This window comes from Beta vulgaris, chromosome 4 (assembly GCF_026745355.1).
Source record: "Beta vulgaris subsp. vulgaris cultivar EL10 chromosome 4, EL10.2, whole genome shotgun sequence".
In the NCBI taxonomy this organism is placed as follows: Eukaryota; Viridiplantae; Streptophyta; class Magnoliopsida; order Caryophyllales; family Amaranthaceae; genus Beta; species Beta vulgaris.
This window is the reverse complement of record NC_079205.1, coordinates 35,917,860-35,940,331: the sequence shown is the minus strand read 5'-3', so window position 1 is coordinate 35,940,331 and position 22,472 is coordinate 35,917,860. Positions and strand designations below refer to the sequence as shown.

The 22,472-nt window shown below is 31.0% G+C and overlaps 1 long non-coding RNA gene across 1 annotated transcript; it reads left to right on the top strand.

Moving 5' to 3' along the window:
- The first annotated feature begins 14,608 nt into the window (after window positions 1–14,608).
- LOC125496385 (uncharacterized) lies at window positions 14,609–15,958 on the top strand. The gene is made up of 2 exons (XR_007273047.2): window positions 14,609–15,394; window positions 15,549–15,958. It is a non-coding gene; the product is annotated as an uncharacterized LOC125496385 (long non-coding RNA).
- Window positions 15,959–22,472: the final 6,514 nt, after the last annotated feature.

Here is a 22,472-nt window from a genome sequence, read left to right as displayed (position 1 = left end):
TCTCGTGTACGCCTTGAAGAGAACTCCGGCGGTGTTGAAGACATGCACATGGGCGTGGTGGCAGTGGTGGAAGTGGCGGTAGCTCGAGGTGGTAGGATTAATGTAGGGTGGGAGTTGGAGTTTCTTTTGTTTATGAGATTGTTGGAGGAGATAGATAGTGGACATGCATGAAGATGAAGATGATGATGATGAGGAGTTAGATAGTGGACATGCATGAAGATGAAGATGATGATGATGAGGAGTTATTTTAATATGGAAGGTGAATAAAGTGGGATAGATTTCTTTAGGAAGAAAGTGACGAATTGAGATGAAGTAATGTAGTTGGTCATTTTTAGATTTTCTTCAAGGAATGAATTATGAAAGAAACAAGTGCAGGAGACTAACACAGGACACAGACTCTTCAAAGTTTAAACAAACAAAGCTCAATAAGTTGTGTTGTTTACTTTTTTTTTTTTTTTTTTTTGGTGAAAGTGTTATTTAGTTTTGGTTGATAGATTTTGTTGGGTTTCCAGTGTTCTGACACCTGGAGCCATACGTGTTAGTTGTAACACGTGGAATTTAGTCGTTTATCCACCACATTGTAATTTTTTAGTAGGACTATTCTTTCCGCCGTTTCATAATATAGTATTTATTTGTCTGTTTTTACGAGAACTAAGAAAAGTGAAACATGAAGGATAAACAATTAATGTTGGGAAAAAGCTACTTTAGGAATGAGAATAATGGTACATAATGGATGAAAAAAGATTTAATATATGACTAATTCAACTCTTAAGTTTAATAAACAAAGAAAAAAAAAACTATTTTCAAGGAGCAAATAAATGATGGTTTCATGATTGTTTAGACAAATCAAGTGGAATTGTACAATCACACATTCACACTGCGTCAGCTATTAGCCTATTACCTTCCATCATCTCACTCCATGCGTGGCACAAAACGTGATAGACATGTTAGCTATACCCTTGACCCAACTCATGCTATTTTACTGGAGGATCTTCATAAAGATGGAGAAGTCATGGATTGAACCTTCAATTTCTTTTTTTCAGCCGTATATATTTTTACTCAACTATTTAACACAAACTTTTGTACTTTCTTTATTTCTTTATTATTATATTGTCATCTTTTGAAAACATTATTAAAGTAAGTGACGTATAAAGGAAAGAAATAGATATAGATCGTAAAAATTGAGATCATGTGGTAGGAGAAATATAAAAAGTCGATATAAAAATTTTAAATAAGTAAAATGTCACAATTAAAAAAAAAAAAAAGAGGAGGAAACATGTATCTATCAAACAACAAAGTTTTAAAATTAGTGACTCCATATATATTCTTAAATGAGATGGTAAAACCGTCTTATCATCAAATCATGTTAGAAATTATTTCGAGATCAGTTGCCGGGTCTTATGACAATGAAGGGGTTGCCATTTTCGCTCTGCTGTTCACTTTTTATCTCTTTGTTAAGGCAGTTAATACGGGTTCGCTTGCTTGGGCATTGGGGTTTGCTTTCGGCTACTTCTATATGGTTTCAGCTTGGGGAGGCTATGTTTTTATCATCAATTTGATACCTTTGTATGTGCTGGTGCTTTTGATAACGGGCCGATATTCGATGAGGCTCTACATTGCGTACAATTGTATGTATGTGGTGGGAATGTTGTTGGCAATGCAAATTCGATTTGTTGGATTTCAACACGTGCAGTCTGGTGAGCATATGGCTGCCATGGGACATAATAATAATAATAATAATAATAATAATAATAATAATAATAATAATAATAATAATAATAATAATAATAATAATAATAATAATAATAATAATAATAAAAGTGGACTTGACTAACATATCCTTAAAGATCATTATAATTTCTTAAAATCATAATTAAAGTACGGTACTTATTGAGGGGAAAAAATAGTTATTGTTTTTGTATTTGAAGTGAGGAAAAAAAAAGGGCCCAAATTTGTAGACCTATAGACAAGAATTGTAATGTTGTGAATTTTGATTTATTTTTTTAAAAATACTTCTGCAGTGAATTGTGATTATTTTTTTTTGTATAATTCTGTTGTGAATTGTGAATTTTTTTGTGTATTTGTGTTATAAGCAAGACACTTTTGTAACTTTTTAAATTTTGGTGCTGTTAATTGTTTGGTTGGTTAAACAAAACATGAAAAGTGAGATTTTCTAGGAAGAAGAAGAAGCCAAAGTGTATTGTTTGGTTGAAAAAAATATGAAACTTAGAACTTTCTGCAAGATGGAGAAATTTACTTATTATTTTGGGAAGTTAAAGATAAGGTTATAGACTTTCTAGAAAATACAAGTTCATGTGAAAACTAAAATTTTGGAAAAAGCTACTTCAGACGCTGGACTAAACAAGCACTTAATTTGTACTTCAATAGTTTTTTTTTTTTGTAACGGGTACTATCACAATAAATATTACGTTATCCCTCATTCAAATTCCCGGATCCGCCCTTAATCCTCGAGATTTGTAGACCAACTTTTGCACTTTTGGTTTTGAACTTTTGTGGAACAAAGGTCGAGCTATTGTAATTGATATAACAGATAATAAGGGCCTGTTCTCCCCAGCTTAATTTCAGTTTAGTTCAGCTCTCTTCAGTTCAGTTCAGTTCAGCTCTCTTCAGTTCAGTTCAGCTCTCTTCAGTTCAATTCAGTTCAGCTCCATTCTTTTATAACCATTTTGTTAAATATTATTATTATGTCGGTATAATTTATTTTACTAATTACTCTTATTATTATTATTTATTTATTTTTATATCATTACTATTAATTATTACTATTATTATTATTATTATTATTATTTTTATATATTATTTTGTTTATTATAGCTTTACTCATTATTATTAGTATTATTATTAGGAGGAACATGGTTTAGGTCAAAGCGCAAATAACCCACGTTTTTTAGCCCATAAACCAATCAAATCGCGATTTACGGTTTATGATGCAATTTTCGCGGTCCAATCCAATCATTATTTTTAATTACTAAATATTATTATATTATTAAATCTAATTATTAAAATAGTAATATTAATTTACTTCTTAGATATTATTGTTATTATATAATCAGCATCAAGTATTAATATATTAATACAAATAATATAAAATAATTATTATTAATTATTGTTATTATTATTAATTTATGATTATTAATATTATTTATTTATAACTATCATTAAAAAATATCCAAAATACTATTATTAGTATTATTATTATTCATTATTATTACTTATTATTATAATTAATTATTATTTAATATTCATATTATTATTTTTTTAATATTATTTATATATTTATTACATTAAATTTAATTCAATTAAATTTAGTTCAGTTCAGTTCAGTTCAACTCCAATCAGTTCAGTTCAGTTCAGCTGTTTTATGCCGAAGAGAACATGCCCTAAAAAAGAGGAGAAAATAGAAACAAGTATCACCAGAGCATTATAGCTATTGTAATTGATAGATCTCAACCATTGATAAGGTTGACTTTAGATTTATCAGACATATAATACTACGATTGATAAATTTTCCAAATTTGAATCAGTATAAACATCAATATCATCTTCTGATCAATAATCAAATCTCTCCCCTAATTTGTAGGACATTAATCATCCATCGCTTGATTTTGTTTGGCAATTATCAATGGAGGTTGAAATGTGATTGTAGGAATCACAATTCACAAAAAGAGAAACTTACTAATACCGGCTTTCAACAGTGATAAGTAAAACAATCTGTAATTAGGTAGATCAAGAGAGAAAAAAAATCGTGAAAATTAGTTATGCTGTTGAAGTAAATTAGATCTACAAATATTACAATAAAAATGGAAGGTATAAATCTAAGACTTTAAATGGATGGTTGTGCTGTAAAACTTATGATAGTTATGGTATGTTCTCCCCAACTTATTTTCAGTCCAGTTCGATTCAGTTCAATTCGGTTGTAAATAGTTCACTTCAGTTCCAATGCACCTTCTAAATTGAGTATTTACAAATTTATAGATTAGGTTACATTTAGGACATGGTATACACTCTAATGCACCTTCTAAATTGAGTATTTACAAATTTATAATAAATGGTATTGTGAGATATGCATAATTATATTAATATTCAATTTTTCCCCATTAGTCAAATTAACATATATGCTATCACATTATATGAGGCATTGATTAAGTTATTACAATTGTATAAATCTCTACAACATTTGGTGAATCATTCATATTTTGTTGCTTCATTATTAGTCTATTACCCCATTCCAGAAAAATTTTGTGTCAACATTTCATAGTTTGTTGCTTTTTTATCTTCACATTCTTATTCCATATATAAATCAAGTATAAAATAATGAAAAAGAACCCTTAGAATCTATCATTCCTTTCCAATAAGATAAGTATATTTTAGAAAGGATAGTAATTGCATATCAGTTTTGATAACGATATTGAGTGGCTCTCCTACACTTCATCATCTGTAAATAAAACATGTGTATAATAATATGAAAAAGAATTGCTATAAAAAAATTTAGGTTATGTAATATGCAAGTTGCAATATCGAGAACTAAACACAACATAATATGCCTAAAAGTTTCTATATTGTTTAACAAACTATTACCATCAAGGCGTGATACAGTAGCTAACGAACGCAAAAACCCTTTGAATGAATGAAATGTACTCTACCGAATTCCTATATACAATCATATTTTTTGGGTTACAGAATCATAGTGCAACATTGAAAGTTCATACAATGATCGTAAATAGGAAATCAAGTATGGATGCATCACGTACTTCAATTTTAAATGTATTTTGGTGAATAGTCAGTTAGGTTTAGGAGAATTCAGGTTGAGAGAACGCACCCTAAATTTTAAAGCATTTATGATATGGTGAATCATATGATACATTATCAATCACGAAAATCATGAAAAATATCATGAAAGATGACCATAAATTTTTGGGGAGAGTTCATGTTGCAGAGAGAAAACACTTGAAAAGTGTATTATGTATATTATACATATACATATTTTCATAGCTAAAAGTATAATTATGTCTTACAATTATATAATCCAGAAAATATTATATGTTCATTAATCTTCTAGAAAAAAGAAATGAATATATTAAATGTTCATATAATGAAATTGGGTTAAATCATATTGAGCATTGAATAAAATGTGTGTGTGGGGTGGGGGGGGTGTGTGTTAATATACTATGACTAAAATTTCGGGTCTAAGTTGCATAATTTGTTATATCCGGGAGAGCTTAACTTGCCATATGAAAGATTGTTGTTAAATTTGTTTGGTGAAAGTTAACATTATGATAGCGAAAAAATGTGGGAATGTAAGTATGCATACTTTTTGTAGGTAAAGGTATAGTTATATGTAATACAATTATTAAAAAAAAAATTTCTTATTTTTTGTAGGTAAAGTCCATAGATAACTTATTTTCACTTTCATTATAATCGATCACATTTATAAATATAATTGATTATTGTGTTAACATTTCCTTTATCTACTCATAATTTTGAAAATCGTGATTGTTGGTTGAAATGGATGTTAATAATGACTATCAAAATTTATTAAATTTATACACAACAATTAAATAAAGTATGTATTTAATTTTATTTTTTTGAATTATAATATCTTTATATCTAAAACAAAATCCTTGAAGCCACATGGTATGAAGTTAGAGAATTTTTCAATGAAGCTAAAAAATTGAGTCATCAAACAAAATGGTAGATATCACTTGGTGAAGGAACACAAGAGATTATGAAGATAATTTTAGTCAAAAAACAAAAAAGATCAAAGAAAAGTTCAGTTGATAAAATCATAACATTATGGTTCAGATTTAAGGAATTCCTTAGATCTCGATGAGAAGAAAAATAGGTAACTATTTGATAACTTAAATAAAGTTCGTAGATGATTAGGAGATTTCCTTTATGCAATTATGATATATTAAAGAAGGAAGAAAGTTAGAAAACTCTTTATATCTCAATAAATATATGTTAAGATTATAACATAATTAAAATTAGTTTCATCATAAGTGGAGCATAATCACCTAGAACTAATGCATATAACCAAGATTGAACTAGATCTATTCTATCACATGAAATTTTCAAATGTAAAGAAATGGGTTGGTTATTCTATTGACACTTATCGAATCGTATTAATCATACTGTAAGTTTAAATATTGACAAATTCAAACTTGGCGTGTTAAATTTATTTAACACGTATATATTCATATCATGATTTTTATAGTAGAACTAAATAAATGTCTATAATACCCCTTTGTTCTAGAGATAGGCGATAGGTGAATGTCAAGTATAAATTTAAGTCAATATTTTTGTTCAATTTGAAGTTTATTGTATGATTAGTGGGGTGGCTATGGGAATAAAGTTAAAGGGATGATGGTGGTTTCTGTTTAAGGTTGGTTTACATTGAGTAGGGCAAAACAATATGAAAAATAGTATATGCTAAATTCTAATTTTACTAAGTTGTAATTTTACTAAGTTGCATAATAGAGGTGTGGTTTAGTGTGCATTTTGGTCGAGTAGGACCACTTTCTATTAGTAAGTTATGATAGTTATGGTAATCATTGTTATTTATGTTATTCTCTTATAATTCTTTAAAGAAAAACCATAATTTTGTTTGAGTAAAATTAATGACTTTTAAATAACATGGATTATACAAATAATGACATCAACGTGATGTATTTATCTCATGCCGTTTGAGTTTTTTTTATTGCACGGGCTATCTCATCCCATGCATTTTTATTAAACGTAAATTATGATCTATTTAATTTTCTACAAAACAAGTCATATTTTCTATCAATGGGTAGCGTATTTCTTCTACCAAATTTGGTTAATTGCGGTACATGGATAATCGAACATTCATCTTCGATGTCATAGACATGTTCAAGCTAAGGGGCTCCAAATAAAAGGAGATTACACTACAAAAATGAGAATAAAAAAAGATGGAAAAACAACCAATCAGATGGTGGCAAGGACACGGGGTGGCTCAAGGAGCCAGCAACAAGAAAATCAATCACATTACTTTTTTAGCTGGGGAAAGGGAAATGATCCTATATCAACTATATATATAGTAGAAAACTATATTTGGTATTTCTAGAGAATCATTTAAAGGGGGCTGAGTATGTCAAGGAAAGGGGAGTAGTATGGTATTATACTTATACCCGTATGACACTCATTCTGTCAAATGGAACAAAATTTCCCTTGAATTGTGTTTTGCAATGATTATAAATAAAAGTCAAAGATATCCTATCACATATGGGTTTGTATCCCAAGTTCGGTTTTCAGCCATAGCCAATTTATTGGTCATTTCTAAAGTCACGGGTAGAAAGTGTATAATAATACTGATTTGTGAGAAAGAACATGATATGTCTAATATTACAGCTAATGACATATATAAATAAGTCTTCTACAACCTAAGAGTGTCATGTATTTGCAAAACAACTTCATAATTAACATAAAGGAGCATTTTTTGTCTTTCTGTGTAAAGTGCATCATTGATGCTTTTTTTTGGTTAAATATGTATAGGATTATTCTGTATTTCAATACATCGTTCAAAGTTTATTAATTTAATATGTAATGGTTAAACTCATTTGAGTTTCGAGTAGTACATAAGCGTATATTAAATCGAGTGGACGTAGAGAATCTTTTATATGTTTTTACTGTAGTTGGTATATAAACATGCTTATTAAACAAAAAAGTTCCCGTGCATTTTTGCACGGGTCCAAAAACTAGTATAACTATATAAGTATTAATCTCTATTATATAAGGGAAGGGGGAGCAACGGTGTCCTCTTTTGAAACGCCTATATTGCCCCCCTTCCCTTTCTAAATTACAAAAGGAATGTCAAATCACGTTATAAAAATCGTGCAAATCACTCAAATAATCAGGAAACTTTATTAAAATTTAAAATTAACATACAAACTAAAACTAGCTAATAACCTAGAACGTCAATACATACAAAAACATTTACAAAAATTTACTTACAAATCACTATTCTCAAGAACCATTCACAATTAATGGTGGGTCATGATAAAAAATAGAGGTGTATTTGTAGTGAAATTAGAATTTAGAAGTTAGACAAGGAAAAAAATTATTTACTTTTTTATAGTGTTTCCTATATATAATGAAACTTTCACATATATTTGGACCTATTTTTTTCTATTATATGATAACGATTAATTATCAAGGTAAAAAAATTTATGTAAAATATCATTTAAGAATTAAAGTACAACATATCTCTATTATATAAGGGAAGAGTGAAGCTATGGTGTCCCCGAATGAAGAGACTATGTTACCCCCTTCCCATTTTAAATTACAAATTCACTTACAAATCAAAGGGGGCTTCAAACAAAAATATCAAAAATATAATTATAACAATCACTCACAAGTCAACTAAAATCATAAAATTGCATAATTACGTTATGCAAATCACTAAAATGAGGAAACTTTACAAAAACTTAAAAATTCACTTACAAACTACGACCTATGAAAAAATTGACTTGAAATCAAAGTGTCTACTTTCTTTACAATTTATGAAGTACTGTATTTAATTCAAAAATCAACTAAAAAATTATAATATTAGAAAAACCATATATAAATTCAATAAAATTTCTATTTTGTTCATAGAATTTAACTTTGAAAAGTAAAAAAAAAAAAAAAACAAAAAAACAAAACAAAAAGAATGGTGAGAGACTTAAGTGACAGAAGCTAAACTAATCAAATTTTGCAACTAAAAACAATTATACTTCGTATATCTAATGTTCGAATTTTGACTCTTATGCCGAAGAAAATCGAGTTTATGTTTTGAAAAAAAATTCAAGCACGCATCGCGTGCAAAAAATTCTAGTAATCATTATGGCAGAACCGCAGAGGTCAAGAGATGGGTTTGAAGGTGGCATATAGTCCAAACTCGAAAGTCTATAATCTGATTCATGGTCTTTTTTTTTTCCTTTTCTAATGATTATACTTTTTCTTAAATTGGGAATAAATTACACTTAACAATCAATTACAATAATTTTTCTTACTCCAATCTTGTGTATATTAGCATCATGGTGGGAACTGTACAAGTAATTGAGATATATACAAATACCTAAACGGTACAAAAGTCTCTTCTATACTTTTACGTACAATATTGCTTTAATACACTCTCGCAATTGTTGCAAACTGAAAAAACGGATAAATTCAAACGATGATTTACAAACAAATCACGAAAGAAACTCATATGAACCCGGTGCACACCAACTTAGTGTACACCTTATCCATCTCACGTGAGTTTTAATGATTACAACTTTCCGTTTTTGCCGCGTTCAGTTTTCTGCTCTTTTCTCTTTCCTGATAACTTCTCTCTCCTCTAATAACTCCACTCTTCTGATAGTGTATTTTTAAAACAATATAGTGTATTTTGAAATAATATAATGTATTCTAAAATGATATAGTGTATTTTAAAATCATAGTGTTTTTTTAGAGTTTCTTGGCATGATAATGTTGCATGTTATAGTGTATATTGACATGATATAGTGTATTTTGAAATGATATAGTGCATTTTGACATGATAGTATTTTGCTGTGTTTTTTGACATGATAGTGTTGCATGATATAGTGTGTGTTGACATAATATAGTGTATTTTTAAATGTTATAGTGTAGTTTATTTGTATATTACACAAAATTATCATAATCGATCATTATAGTGTTTGACATGATACTGTATTTTGACATAATATAGTGTATTTTAAAATGATATAGTGTATGTTTGTTCTGAACAACTGTTTTTGTTAAAATTTTAGGGCGAGAGAATCTTATTTAAGAAAGAGAAAATCGCGCAGATTTTGGAAAGCGGGAGTGACTAGTTTGTAGTAGAGCACGTGTCTAGGCCTGGTCCACGCCATTTTTAATGTGAACCAGGTCCACACAAGACAGATTGACAAATCACTAAATAGGCCTTTAGTAACAATATCATGAACATATATCTTAGTTGGAACATGACAGAATCATTAGGCGTCCATTAGCAACCATTTCGCAAACAAAATGATAATCAACATCAATATGCTTACTACAATCATATTGAAAGGGATTGGCTGTGAGGTAAATAGCATAGATATTATTATAATACAAAATCATCGGATAACGAAAAAATAAATATGCGTTAAGGCCGAAGTTGTCTGAGATAAATAGTTTCAACAGTAGTGTAAGCCACAACTTTGTAATCAACTTAGGTAGAGGATTTAGAAACAGTTGGTTGCCTATTAGAATGCCAGAAAATCAAAAATCTCCCAAGAAAAACTGCATAACCAGCATTAGATCGGGGGTATCTGGACAACTTGCCTAATCAACATCATAATAGGCGATCACAAGAGTAAGATGACTACTATTATGCAAGATTATGCAAAATCCAAAGTTCCCTACGAATATCTAAAAATTCTCTTGACAACATGAAATTGAGAAGTACGAGGAGCATGCATAAACTTATACACCATATTAACAACATAAGTAATATCTAGATGAGTCATAGTCAAGTATAGCAAAGCACTGACCATACTACGATAGTTTGTGGGATCAGCAAGACGTTCTCCATCAAGAAGAGACAAAATCACCCAAGAAACAAGATGAGTGTGGACTGGTTTAATAGTATGCAGATGAAATTTGTGAAGTAAAGTAGTAATGTACTTGTGCTGAGACAAAATAAACTAAAGAAAGTACACATAACTTGAATTCCTAAGAAAAAATGAAGATCCTCCAAATCCTTCATAGCTAATTCAGATGAAAGAACAAAGATAAATTTTGAACAAGAGCATAAATACTACCACTAATAATAATGAAATCAACATAGAGAAGAAGAATAATAAGATGACCACGATATTTGAGGTTGAACATAATTGCATCACAACTGCTACATTTGAAACCAATAGTCAAGAGAAAATTGCTAAAACAAGAGAACCAAACACGAGCTGCTTGCTTCAGACCATAAATAGTGATGAAGACAACAAACATGATTAGGTCCAAAAGGATGTATGAAACATCCTCATAAACGGACTTACAAAGATAACAAACATGATTAGGTTTAAAAGGGTGTATAAAACCAGGAGGTTGACGCATGTAAACATCTTTATGAAGAAACTGCGAAGAAAAGTATTTTTGACATTTAATTGACAAATGGTGCATAAAAGCAACAACCAGAGTAAGAACGAAGAAAATAATAGTTGGATTAAGGAAATGACTAAAGGTTGCAACGTAATCAAAATCTGTCTGCTAATGATTGTTAAAAACAACAAACCTTGCTTTAAACCGCTCCAAAGAACCGTCATAATTATATTTAGTCCGCTAAACCCACTTAAAATCAAGTAAGTTACAATTGTAGTTACGAGGTACCAACTCACATGTGTCACTATGAATCAAAGCCTTATACTCATCAAGCATAGGTTGACGCTAATGCGAGTCTTTTGAAGCTTGCTTATAATTAGTGTGTTCAGACTTAGTTAAATCAATTTTTAAATTCATCTCTCATGTGTATATAATTATATAAGAAGCGTCAACCTAAAATTCAGTAGGAAAATCAGTATGAATAAGCATAGTACGAGCCATTTCAATAACATGATGATGTTTACGTTTTACAACCCCATTTTGGGCTTGTGTGTGGGGACAAGATTTTTGAAAAATTATACCACGATCAAGAAAATGCAGAAGTGGAGGTGATTTATCACATTCACATCCTCCATCAATCTGATAATTTTTGGTCTGACAATTAAATAAAATTTCCACTACCTTTTGAAAACTTATTATAATTTGAGAATGGACATCAGATTTACGATGCAAAGGACAAAGATATAAATAACGTGAGTAGTCATCAACAAAAACAACATAATACTTAAAAAACTAATTGGGAAAAATAAGAGATTGTCAAATATCACTGTGAGTTTTATATTATTGGATGTGGAGATTAATGCTCAACGATCTCAAAATGTAGACGATGAATAACTCCTAGCTAACAATCAACACAATCATCATGAAATTTTGAAGTACATGATATGATTTTATTTGAACTTAAAGTCCCTAAAACTTTAGCATATATGTGACTCATATGAACATGCCAAATATCGCAAGACTCCTTAGTGGCTATCAAAGCTGGAATGGAAGACGTAGGACATATGACTCTTGGTTGGATAGGATAGACACCATTCTCAATTTTACAAAAACTAACAACAACCTTTCATTGATATCATTTGATGAGGAGCAGCAAATCAATTAGCAAGAACAAATAAAGCACCCATCAAACATAATTTGCATTTGATAACATTCTTCCAACCTTGTAGTTGATGATGGCACTGTCCTTTAAGGCATTATATGAAGTTAATATATTATAAATTCTTTGCTTATATTATATTTGAACCTCGTTCTTTTTCGCTTCTAGATCTCATTACCACATCGTTTCCATCCTACTACACAAAAAAATCGAAAGATTATATGACAAAACGAATGACAGAAGCTCATAAAGATGTAAAAATACAATAAACAATAGAAGAAATGGGATTTTACGAATTATAATCAACAATAAAAGTAATAGTTGGAATATGTAATATTTCAGTAGAAAAATTAAAAAAAATGATAATTTCTAATTACTCCCTCCGTTTCCTAAAGATCTTCCTTGTTACTGTTCATACAAATACCAAGGAGGATCCATTTGTGTGGGGTGTGGGGTGGGTAAAGTAGGAGAGAGAAAGGAGTTAAGATAAATAAACATACAAATAAAAAGGGGTTAAAGTAGGAGAGAGAAAGGGAGTAAAATTGAATTAGGGTCTGTTCTCTTCGGCATAAAACAGCTGAATTAAACTGAACTGAACAGAATTGAATTGAACTGAACTGAATTGAACTGAACTGAACTGAACTGATCTGAACTGAACTGAACTGAACTGAATTGAACTGAATTGAACTGAAATGAATAGTGATATGAGAGAGTAAAAGTATTGTCAAGAGCTGAACTAAACTGAACTGAACTGAACTAGTCTGAACTGAAATGAACTGATCTGAACTGAACTGAATTGAACTGAACTGAACCGAACTGAATTGAACTGAACTGAATTGAACTGAACTGAACTGAACTGAAAATAAGCTGGGGAGAACAGACCCTTAATAATGTAATGATGGACCATATGATAGGGACATGACAGGGTAAAAAGGGAAAAAAAATCCAAATAAGGAATAAATTAAAAGAGGAAAGATATTTTGAAAACGCACTTCAAGGGTAAGAAAGAAGATCTTTAGGAAACGGAGGGAGTACATGATAATAATACAGAAAAATTGAAAGAAAGAATTGTACTATTTATTCAAATCATATTGAAGATCTACTATTACTAAATTCGTAAATGAGAATATATCAAAGCACCATATCACCACATTATTACATCTAAAATTTATGAGAGAAAAAACAAGAAGGAAAGCAGATACAAAGTTATCTTAATTATTTAACCTAATTTCAAAAATAAAAGATCAAACTCACTTAGATCCCATTCTTTTGGGTTGAAGTGGGCTTAAATAAAGTGAGCTGAAATGATAATAATAGTAATAATAATAATAATAATAATAATAATAATAATAATAATAATAATAATAATAATAATAATAATAATAATAATAATTATAAAAATAATAATAATATTAATAATAATAATATTAGTATTATTATTATTAAATAAAAAAATAATAATTAATAATAATAACAACTAAAAAAATTCATAATAATAAAAATTAATAATAAAGAATAATAATAACAGTAGCTAATTATTATTATTCATAATAATAATAATAATAATAATAATAAATATAAAAATAATTAATAACAATAGTAAGAAGAATAATAAAATGAGTAACTAAAACAATAATAAAAAATTATTGATTTTTTTATAAGTTATAATAATTATATAGTAATAGTTTTATAATAATAATAATAAAAATAATATAATAATAAATTATAAATGCGTAATTAATAATAAATTATACTTATTATTTTAACTAATAATGTGATAAGTATAACAATAATAATAATTAAAATTAATAATAACTAATAATATTTACTAAAATAATAATTAATAGTAATAAATAAAATAATTAATTATGATTAAGATAATTAATCATGTAATTATTAATTAGTAATGTAATAATAACTAATTATTATAATTAATAATATAATAATTATTAATTATTAATAATATAATAATTATTAATTATTAATTATAATAATTATTATAATTAATAATGTAATAATTAAGAATAATCACAATAATTAATAATAACTGAAAATAATAATAATAATAATAACAATAATAATTAAAATAATAATAATAATAGTATATAATATTAGTAATAACAATTGATAATAATAGCAATAATTATAATAATTATTGATAATATTAATAATAATCAATTATAATATTAATAATAATAATATTAGTAATAATTTAAATAAAAAAATAATGAAAAAAAATTAAAAAATTTATTAGAATTAGAATTATAATATTCATAATTGTTTATAGTACCGATTGTGGTTCACACACTATCTATAATGTGCAAGGCTGCCAAAGAAGTAGAACATTACACTAGTAGAAAAAGGTCAATTTGCGTCGCCTCATTTGCGTCGCACAAACACGGAAACGACGCAAAAATACTATTTGCGTCGCATGCAACAATGAATCGACGCACAAGACGAACGATGTGCGTCGTATGTAACTAACGTGCGATGCAAATCATCTATGTGCGTCGCACTATGGGCTTCATGCGACGCACATAACAAAGTCATCTGCGTCGGACCCCTTGGCCCATCCGACGCAAATCAGCCCAAAAGCCCCAACTTGCGCGACTCTTAAAGACTTCTCTCACCAGTTCAGGGCCTCATTCTCTCAAGCCCTAAATTTCTATCTTTATGCCGCGTCTCTCTCCTCACACTAGAAAGACGGCCTTATTCTCTCAAACCCTAACTTCTCTCTCACCTTCCTTCATCTCTCTCTCTCACCTACCGTAATCTCTCTCTCTCACCCACCTTACCTTCATCGATCTCTCTCACCTACCTTCATCTCAACAACGAAATCATTCATCTTCGTATTTTCGTGTTTTCGGATCTCCGGCAAGTCGACGAGTTCTTCAAACGACGAGCAAGAACTTAAACGACGGTCTTCTTGTTCCTCTCTCTCAATTCCAGAACTTGTTCCTCAAAACTCAATCAACTTAAATATATGGCGACGAAATTCTCTGAAGATGAACGTTTCATCGATCAAATCCCTCGAAACCTACACTTCTTCCTCTCCTGAAATCCGCAAACGTTTCATTCGTTTACATCTTCTTCATCGTTTCATTCGCTTACAGATCTGCCAAATGCAATCGAACTCAAACGCAATCGAAGGTAAGAGGATGGTATCTGATTTTTTTGTTTATTTTTATGGCATTCCCCTCAATTCGTTTCATTCGTTTCATTCGTTTACATCTTTTTCTTTATTTTTCTTTATATCTGAATTTTTTTGTTTATTTTTATGGCATTTACCTTCTCTCGTTTTCAGATCTGAAATTTTCAGTAAGAGGATGGTATCTTCTCGAAATCTTGTTGTTGCGTTTGTGGTGAAGATCTTGATTGCTATGAAATTACAAGAAATTCTCGAAGATCTGGATTGTGTTTGAGTTTTTTCATTTTATTTTTAATTTTATCTCCTGTTATATAAAAACGCGGTTATAGATAATTTTTTAGTTTGTAATTTTATCTTTTGGTTAGGGTTAGAATTTCTTATTTTTTTGTATGTTTTAGTTATAAATCTGATGTTAGTGATAATGGTGAAATTTTTTTCTTCTTGAAATTATGTAAAACCGCGCACTGTTGATGTTAGTCCATTGCCTTTGTAGTTTGTAATTTTATCTTCTCCATTTTTGTATGTTCTTCATTTCCTTTTCAATTACTGATTCGTTATTGCTGATTCGTTATTGCTAATTCATGATAGAATTTGTGTAGAATTTCCTGCATTCGATAGTTTTTTTTAATAAAAAAAAAATTTTTTTTTTTAAAAAAAAAAATGCAATTTGCGTCGCACGTAGTCCAAGGTGCGACGCAAATCATTCATCTGCGTCGCACCCTAGGCGATGTGCGACGCAGATTACCCTTTGAAGTGGCCTCGGGAGATCCATCTGCGTCGCACCGTATAAATGTGCGACGCAAATAGCTTAATCATTTGCGTCGTTTCCACATATGACGCAAATCAATTCTGGGTCATTTGCGTCGAGGCCTTTGGCGTCGTACCGGAGTCCGACGCAAATAGGCGCCTCACATCCGACGCAAATTGCCTTTTCTGTACTAGTGTTAGTTATGGGACAAGTAGATCTTCGCATTGGTAGTTGTAATATATAGTCTACTTTTACCTTCAAGACCAGTTTTAGAACTTAATAATTATGATTATGTTACTGCTATCAGAAGTAAAATTATTTCGATTCTTGTTTTGGATTCCGAAAATTTTTCATTTACAATAAATAACAATTGTTCTGGTATTTCAATGATATATTCAAATTCGTTATATATTCTGGATTTAGAAACACGCATCGATAGCAATGACAATAAGAAATATAGAGCAAATTATTCAAATCCTATATACCTATGGAATTGTCGAATAGGCCACATAAGTTCAAAATGAATTTAGAAACTTCATAAAGATGAAATTCTCAAATAATTTAATTTTTAATCATGTGACACTTATGAGTTTTTCTTGATTGGAAAAATGACAAAGTCTCTTTTCACATGTTCTAGTGGAACGACCAATGACCTTTTAAATCTCATATATACTTATGTGCATAGACCTATGTGTACTACATTGGCTATGGGTAGGGTATAATTACTTCATAACCTTTTATCGATGATGTGAGTAATAGATATGGATGTGCTTACTTCATGTGGCATATATCAAAGTCCTTTGAAAATTCAAGGAATTCCATAATGAAGTACAAAACCAACTTGAGAAGAAAATTAAGGCATTATGCTCCGGTCGTGGTGAATATTTAACTAGAGAATTTGGGGATCATTTGAAGGATTGTTGAATACTTTCACAATACACTCCACTAGGAACACCACATTTAAATGAAATTTCTAAAAGGTGGAATTGAACTGTATTAGATACGGTTCCATCCATGATGAGTCTTGTTAATTTTTCTATTTCCTTCGGGGCTTTACTCTTGAAACAAAAACATTCACACTTAAGAGAGTTCCATCCAAATCAGCAGAGAAGACACCATATGGGATGTAGACTGAAAAGTTCCAAATTGTCTTTTATAAGGATATGGGATTGTGAATTTTATGTAAAACATTTACTTTCTAATAAGTTTTCACGCAAATTCGATAAATGTCTTTTTATGGGATATCCATGAAGGACTAAGGGGTACTACTTATACAACCGAAGTTAACACAAAATTTTTGTTGCTTGCTATGATGTCTTTCTGGAAAAGCATTTTATTTCCAGGAAAAAAAGTGGGAGTAATGTATATCTCGAAGAAATTCGAGATAAGAAATAAATGGATGAGGTTCACACCTCGTTAGAGGCATCCCAACTGCTCAGGAGGCGGTTCATTCCATTCACGTTCCACCTAACGTCCCACTTGGAGATGATTCATGCGAAGTCTTACAACCTAATGAGGTAGAGAATTTTCCTATTGTTCCCCAACGTAGATCTAGTAGGACCATTATTCTGTTAAAGAGATATATTGGTTTTCTTTTGACTGAAAATTTTTCGTAATGATTTTAGAATTAGAATAACCTACTACTTACAAAGATGCTTTGGAGAGTCATGAATCCTAAAATGGATTTAAGCCATTAGATCTGAAATGGATCACAATTCCGAAAATCCAAGTATAGGTCTTGGTTGATTTTCCTGATAGGGTAAGACACATTTGATGCAAATGGTTTTGCAAGTTGAAAATAGACAAGGATGAGAACATTAGTGTTTTCAAGGTAAGGTTGGTGGCGAAAGGTTTCCGACAAAGTCATGGTATTTACTATGATGAAACCTTCGCACCAGTAACCATGCAGATATATGAGATATGGCAGGTGAAAATCAAAACTGCTTTCTTAAATGGGTTCTTAAAAAAGGATGTGTACATGACATAACCTCAAGTTTTTGAATGTTCACAAAAGATATAGAGGGTATTCAAGCTTAAGAAGTCCATTTATGGACTAATGTGAGCATCCTCGAGTCAGAACCTCAGATTTGATGACGCGGCCAAATTTTTTCTCTCATAATGAAGAGGTTTGTGTATACAAGAACTTAAGTGGGAGTAATTTTAGTTTTATGGCCCTATAAGTTGATGACATACTTCTTATAAGAAATGATAAAACCATGCTTGAATTTGTAAAGGAATGATTTAAGAATTGTTTCTTTATGAGAGACGTAAGAGAGCTGAGTACATCTTGGGAATAAATATATATAGAGATAGACCAAAAACGCTAAATGGACTTAGTCAAGGGACTTATATTGATAAGGTTCTTGCATGGTTGAAATTGAGAAACTCAAAAAGAGGATTCAATCCCGTGCAACATGGCATAACACATGGTAAGAGTTGGTGTCCTTTGAGTCCTAATGAGGTCAAGCATATGAGTAGTTTTCCTTATGCTTCAGTATTAGAATCCAATATATAGACATGATATGCACTCGACCTCCTGTCGCGTATGCTATGAGTATATGTAGTAGATACGGGTGGAATCTAGGAGATACACACTGAATTGAGGCGAAGAATGTCCTTAAGTACTTAACGAAGGACCAAGGGAAATTTCTTACTATATGGTAGACAAAATGAGTTTATTGTTACTGAATACACTGATGTCAGCAACTTCCTGAGTGAAAAAGATGACTTTTTGATCTCAGTATGGTTTCATTTTTGTCTCGGTGGAGAAGATGTGAGCACGAAGAGTCATAGAAGAGTACCATAACAGATTCAACAATAGAGGTTGAGTAAATTACAGAAACAATGCAGCAAAGGAAGTTGTTTGGATCCAAAAGTTCATTGGTAAACCTGATGTAGTTCCTTGTATTGAAAGTGGCATTGAGTTGTACAGTGACAAGAATGGTGTCGTTGCTCAATCCAAGAAACCTCGATCGCACCAAAGATCCAAACATGTGCTCAAAAAATTCCATCTTATTTGAGAAATCCTTGGAAGAGAGGATTTGAAAGTAAGCAAGGTTCATACTGAGGAAATGTTGGTAAATCCTCTTAATAAACCGCTTGCTCAAACAAAGCATGAAAATAATACTATGTCTATGGGGCATAAGCATATAGGATAATGACATTAGGTTGTTTACTTCATGTTTACATTTATAACAACATTTATTTTTGAATGTTTATAAATAAAACTTTATTTCTTATGTAATTGCTTGGTTTAGCATTAAATAGAATGTCTAAATAACTTGTGCGTTTCAAATAGGATTATCGAAAACGTGTTGATAATGGAACCCTAAAAAGTGAACTAAAACCACAATTCACTTAAAGTCCCTACTTCAAAGCACTAAATTGGAAATAAGTAATTTATTTCAAAACTAGCATAAAATTTATTGATAGCGCAATTCCCATAGCTATGGGAACATATAGATGTCTAATTGATTATGTGGATATATATTTGATACATGGAGACTTGACCTAATAAGATTCTCATAGTATAATTAAACTTCTATATTTAGTTGATTCCTTAGACATGACTAGGTCTTAATAACCATGATATAATCATTTAACCTTCACGCTATTAAACGTCATACCTTAACAGGATGTTATAAAGGCAGTGACCAGTTGAGCTAAGAACTCCATGGGAATTATGGTCATACAAGAGTAAATAAATCCTCTTATTATATAGGGATGGTGTATTGGCCTCTTATGAGAGAGAACTGAAAATTGGATGGCCATGCGCAATAGGAATTAAATGTTAAACCTTATTTGAGCAAATCAAACTCAGCATTTGGGAAACAAAATTTTTTGAATAACATATTGTTATCAAATTTGGCATTAAGCTACTTAACTATGGACTCCTTATGACAGGATTTTTCCATGGATGGGAAGTTTTCAATCAAAACTGTGTACATTTGGGCAAATCTTGCAATCTTGATCATTTCCACAAGACATGTGTCATATCGGGGAACCTAGATTCATCTCCCGAAATCCGCCATTTTATTTGGAGAGCCCTTTTTTCCACTCTTCCTACCCATTCACTCCTAAAGCATAAATATGTTATGGAAGATGACACTTGTCGAGTGTGCAAAGCAACACCTGGGTCTGTTACTTGTGTCGTGTTTACTTGCCTGATGGCTCGTGAGATATGGAAGCAACAGGGAGTTGAGGAGTTGTTGCCTAACATCGAAGATCCCTCATTGTGTGACCTGCTAGAGTCATGGGGAAAGGTTAAGAAAAAGAAACTAATCAAATAAGATAGCGACAACGGCGTGGCAACTATGGTTTAGACAGAATAAAACGATTTTTGAAGCCTTCACCATCCTTAACAATGTTTTGGTTGAATTTGTCCATACACTATTAGCTGATTATGGGTTGATAACACTCGTATTTGTGGTCGTTCCGGAGCATCTGCTATTGTGAGGTCTTCTTGTTGCTAGCAGCCGCCTCCTAGTGGTTATGCTAAGCTTAATGTCGATGCTTCAGTAGATGATACAAGATTGATTGGCCTTTGAGTGCTGACAAGGGATGAATAGGGCCATGTGATTTAATTTATACAATAACTCGAAGGGTGAAGACGTTGTGTTCTATGAAAGTTGCAGAAGGTAAGGTTTTGTGTCTTGCTTTGATGATTGCTAGTACTCATAGATTCTCCCATGTGGTTTTTAAGTATTATTGTTAAACTCTTATTAGTCAGCTGTGTAGGAATATAGATGAATATATGGCAAAATTTCAGGAAACAAAATTTCCTAACATCTATCACAAGATCGCATGCATAACATAAAAATGAATCACATTATAAGGAAAAGAATGCACAATCTTTGTAGCATGTTTTTCATCGGATTGCAAGCACCAGAGATCAAATAACAGCAATTGATGTCTCTCTAATTAGTCCACAAGCACCAATTGAATTCCCACGTTTGCTAGAATGCAAGAGGATGAACAGATTTCACTCTCTTCCTTTTAGGGAGGGTGGTCGTATTTTCCAACGGGAAATAATAGGGTTTTCTCTATCTCTTTTTCAGTTTGAAAGTTACTGACAAAAAGAACGCTTTATTCCATTCTCCTATTATAACATTTTATAATAGTAGGAGAATAGGTTAAGAGAGAGACCTAACCTAACCCTAATTTCTCCTTTAGTCCGATTTCCTTATTTCAAGTAGTTACTACAATGTGTGACCTCATAGGATTAGGTTAACTTAGTTGTAGGTTCAATCAATATTGTCCCACTAACCAACATTTATTCTCTAACAAGTAAATATGATTACTAAACTAACGCAATTTATAATCTCTATAATAATTCCTTTTATATTTCGTAATTTTTGGGATGTCTAAGGACATGTTCCTTCAATCTCCCACTTGTCCGAAGACAAGAGCACAATGTTAAATTCCTTAAGACACTTAATGCAAAATTTGATAATACAATGTTATTCTCAAATTTATGTTCCTTGATCGCTGAGTTCGAACTGCTCAATAAGGATTAACTCTTTAACCCTATTTAGCATGGCTATGCAATTTTCCAATCCTTAGTAATACTATTCCCACTTAACTTCTTATATACACAAATTTCCCATTCATTTCTTATAAAGCCAAATTTCTTGACTGCCTCATCAAATCTGAGGTTCCAACTCGAGAATGCTTGCTTTAGTCCATAAATTGACTTTTTAAGCTTGCATACCCTCCCTGGATTTTCTAGATGTTTGAAATCTTGAGGTTGTATCATGTACACATCATGTTTCAAGAACCCATTCAAGAAAGCTGTTTTGACATCCATCTGCCATATTTCATAGACATGAAAGGCAGCAATCGCAAGGATTATCCTAATAGATTTCGGCATGGCTACTGGTGAGAAAGTTTCATCATAGTCAATACCATGAATTTGTTTGGAACCTTTCTTCACCAACCTTGCTTTGAAAACACTAATGTTTCCATCATTATTATTCACAAATTTGCAAAATATGAAACTTTTGGATCTATGCTCAACTTTGGAAAACCATAATTTCCTTAAAACATTTTTTTTATATTTTAAACTTTAACTTCTTGATCGTTGACCAGCAGCATAGGCTACCACTCATTAGCCAAGACACGGTACCCATGAAGAACGCAGCACCCAAAAAAATTGTATTCCCACCAATACCAACACTTCACCTGCACACACACCCACCGCAGCACATGCCGACACTGCACAACCTAACTCCAGCAAAATCGCCAGAATTCGACGGCCATCCCTGTCGCCGTCATCCCACGCCAGTACACCACACGGCAACGCACGCCGGCAACAACGCTCGCTAGCAACTTGC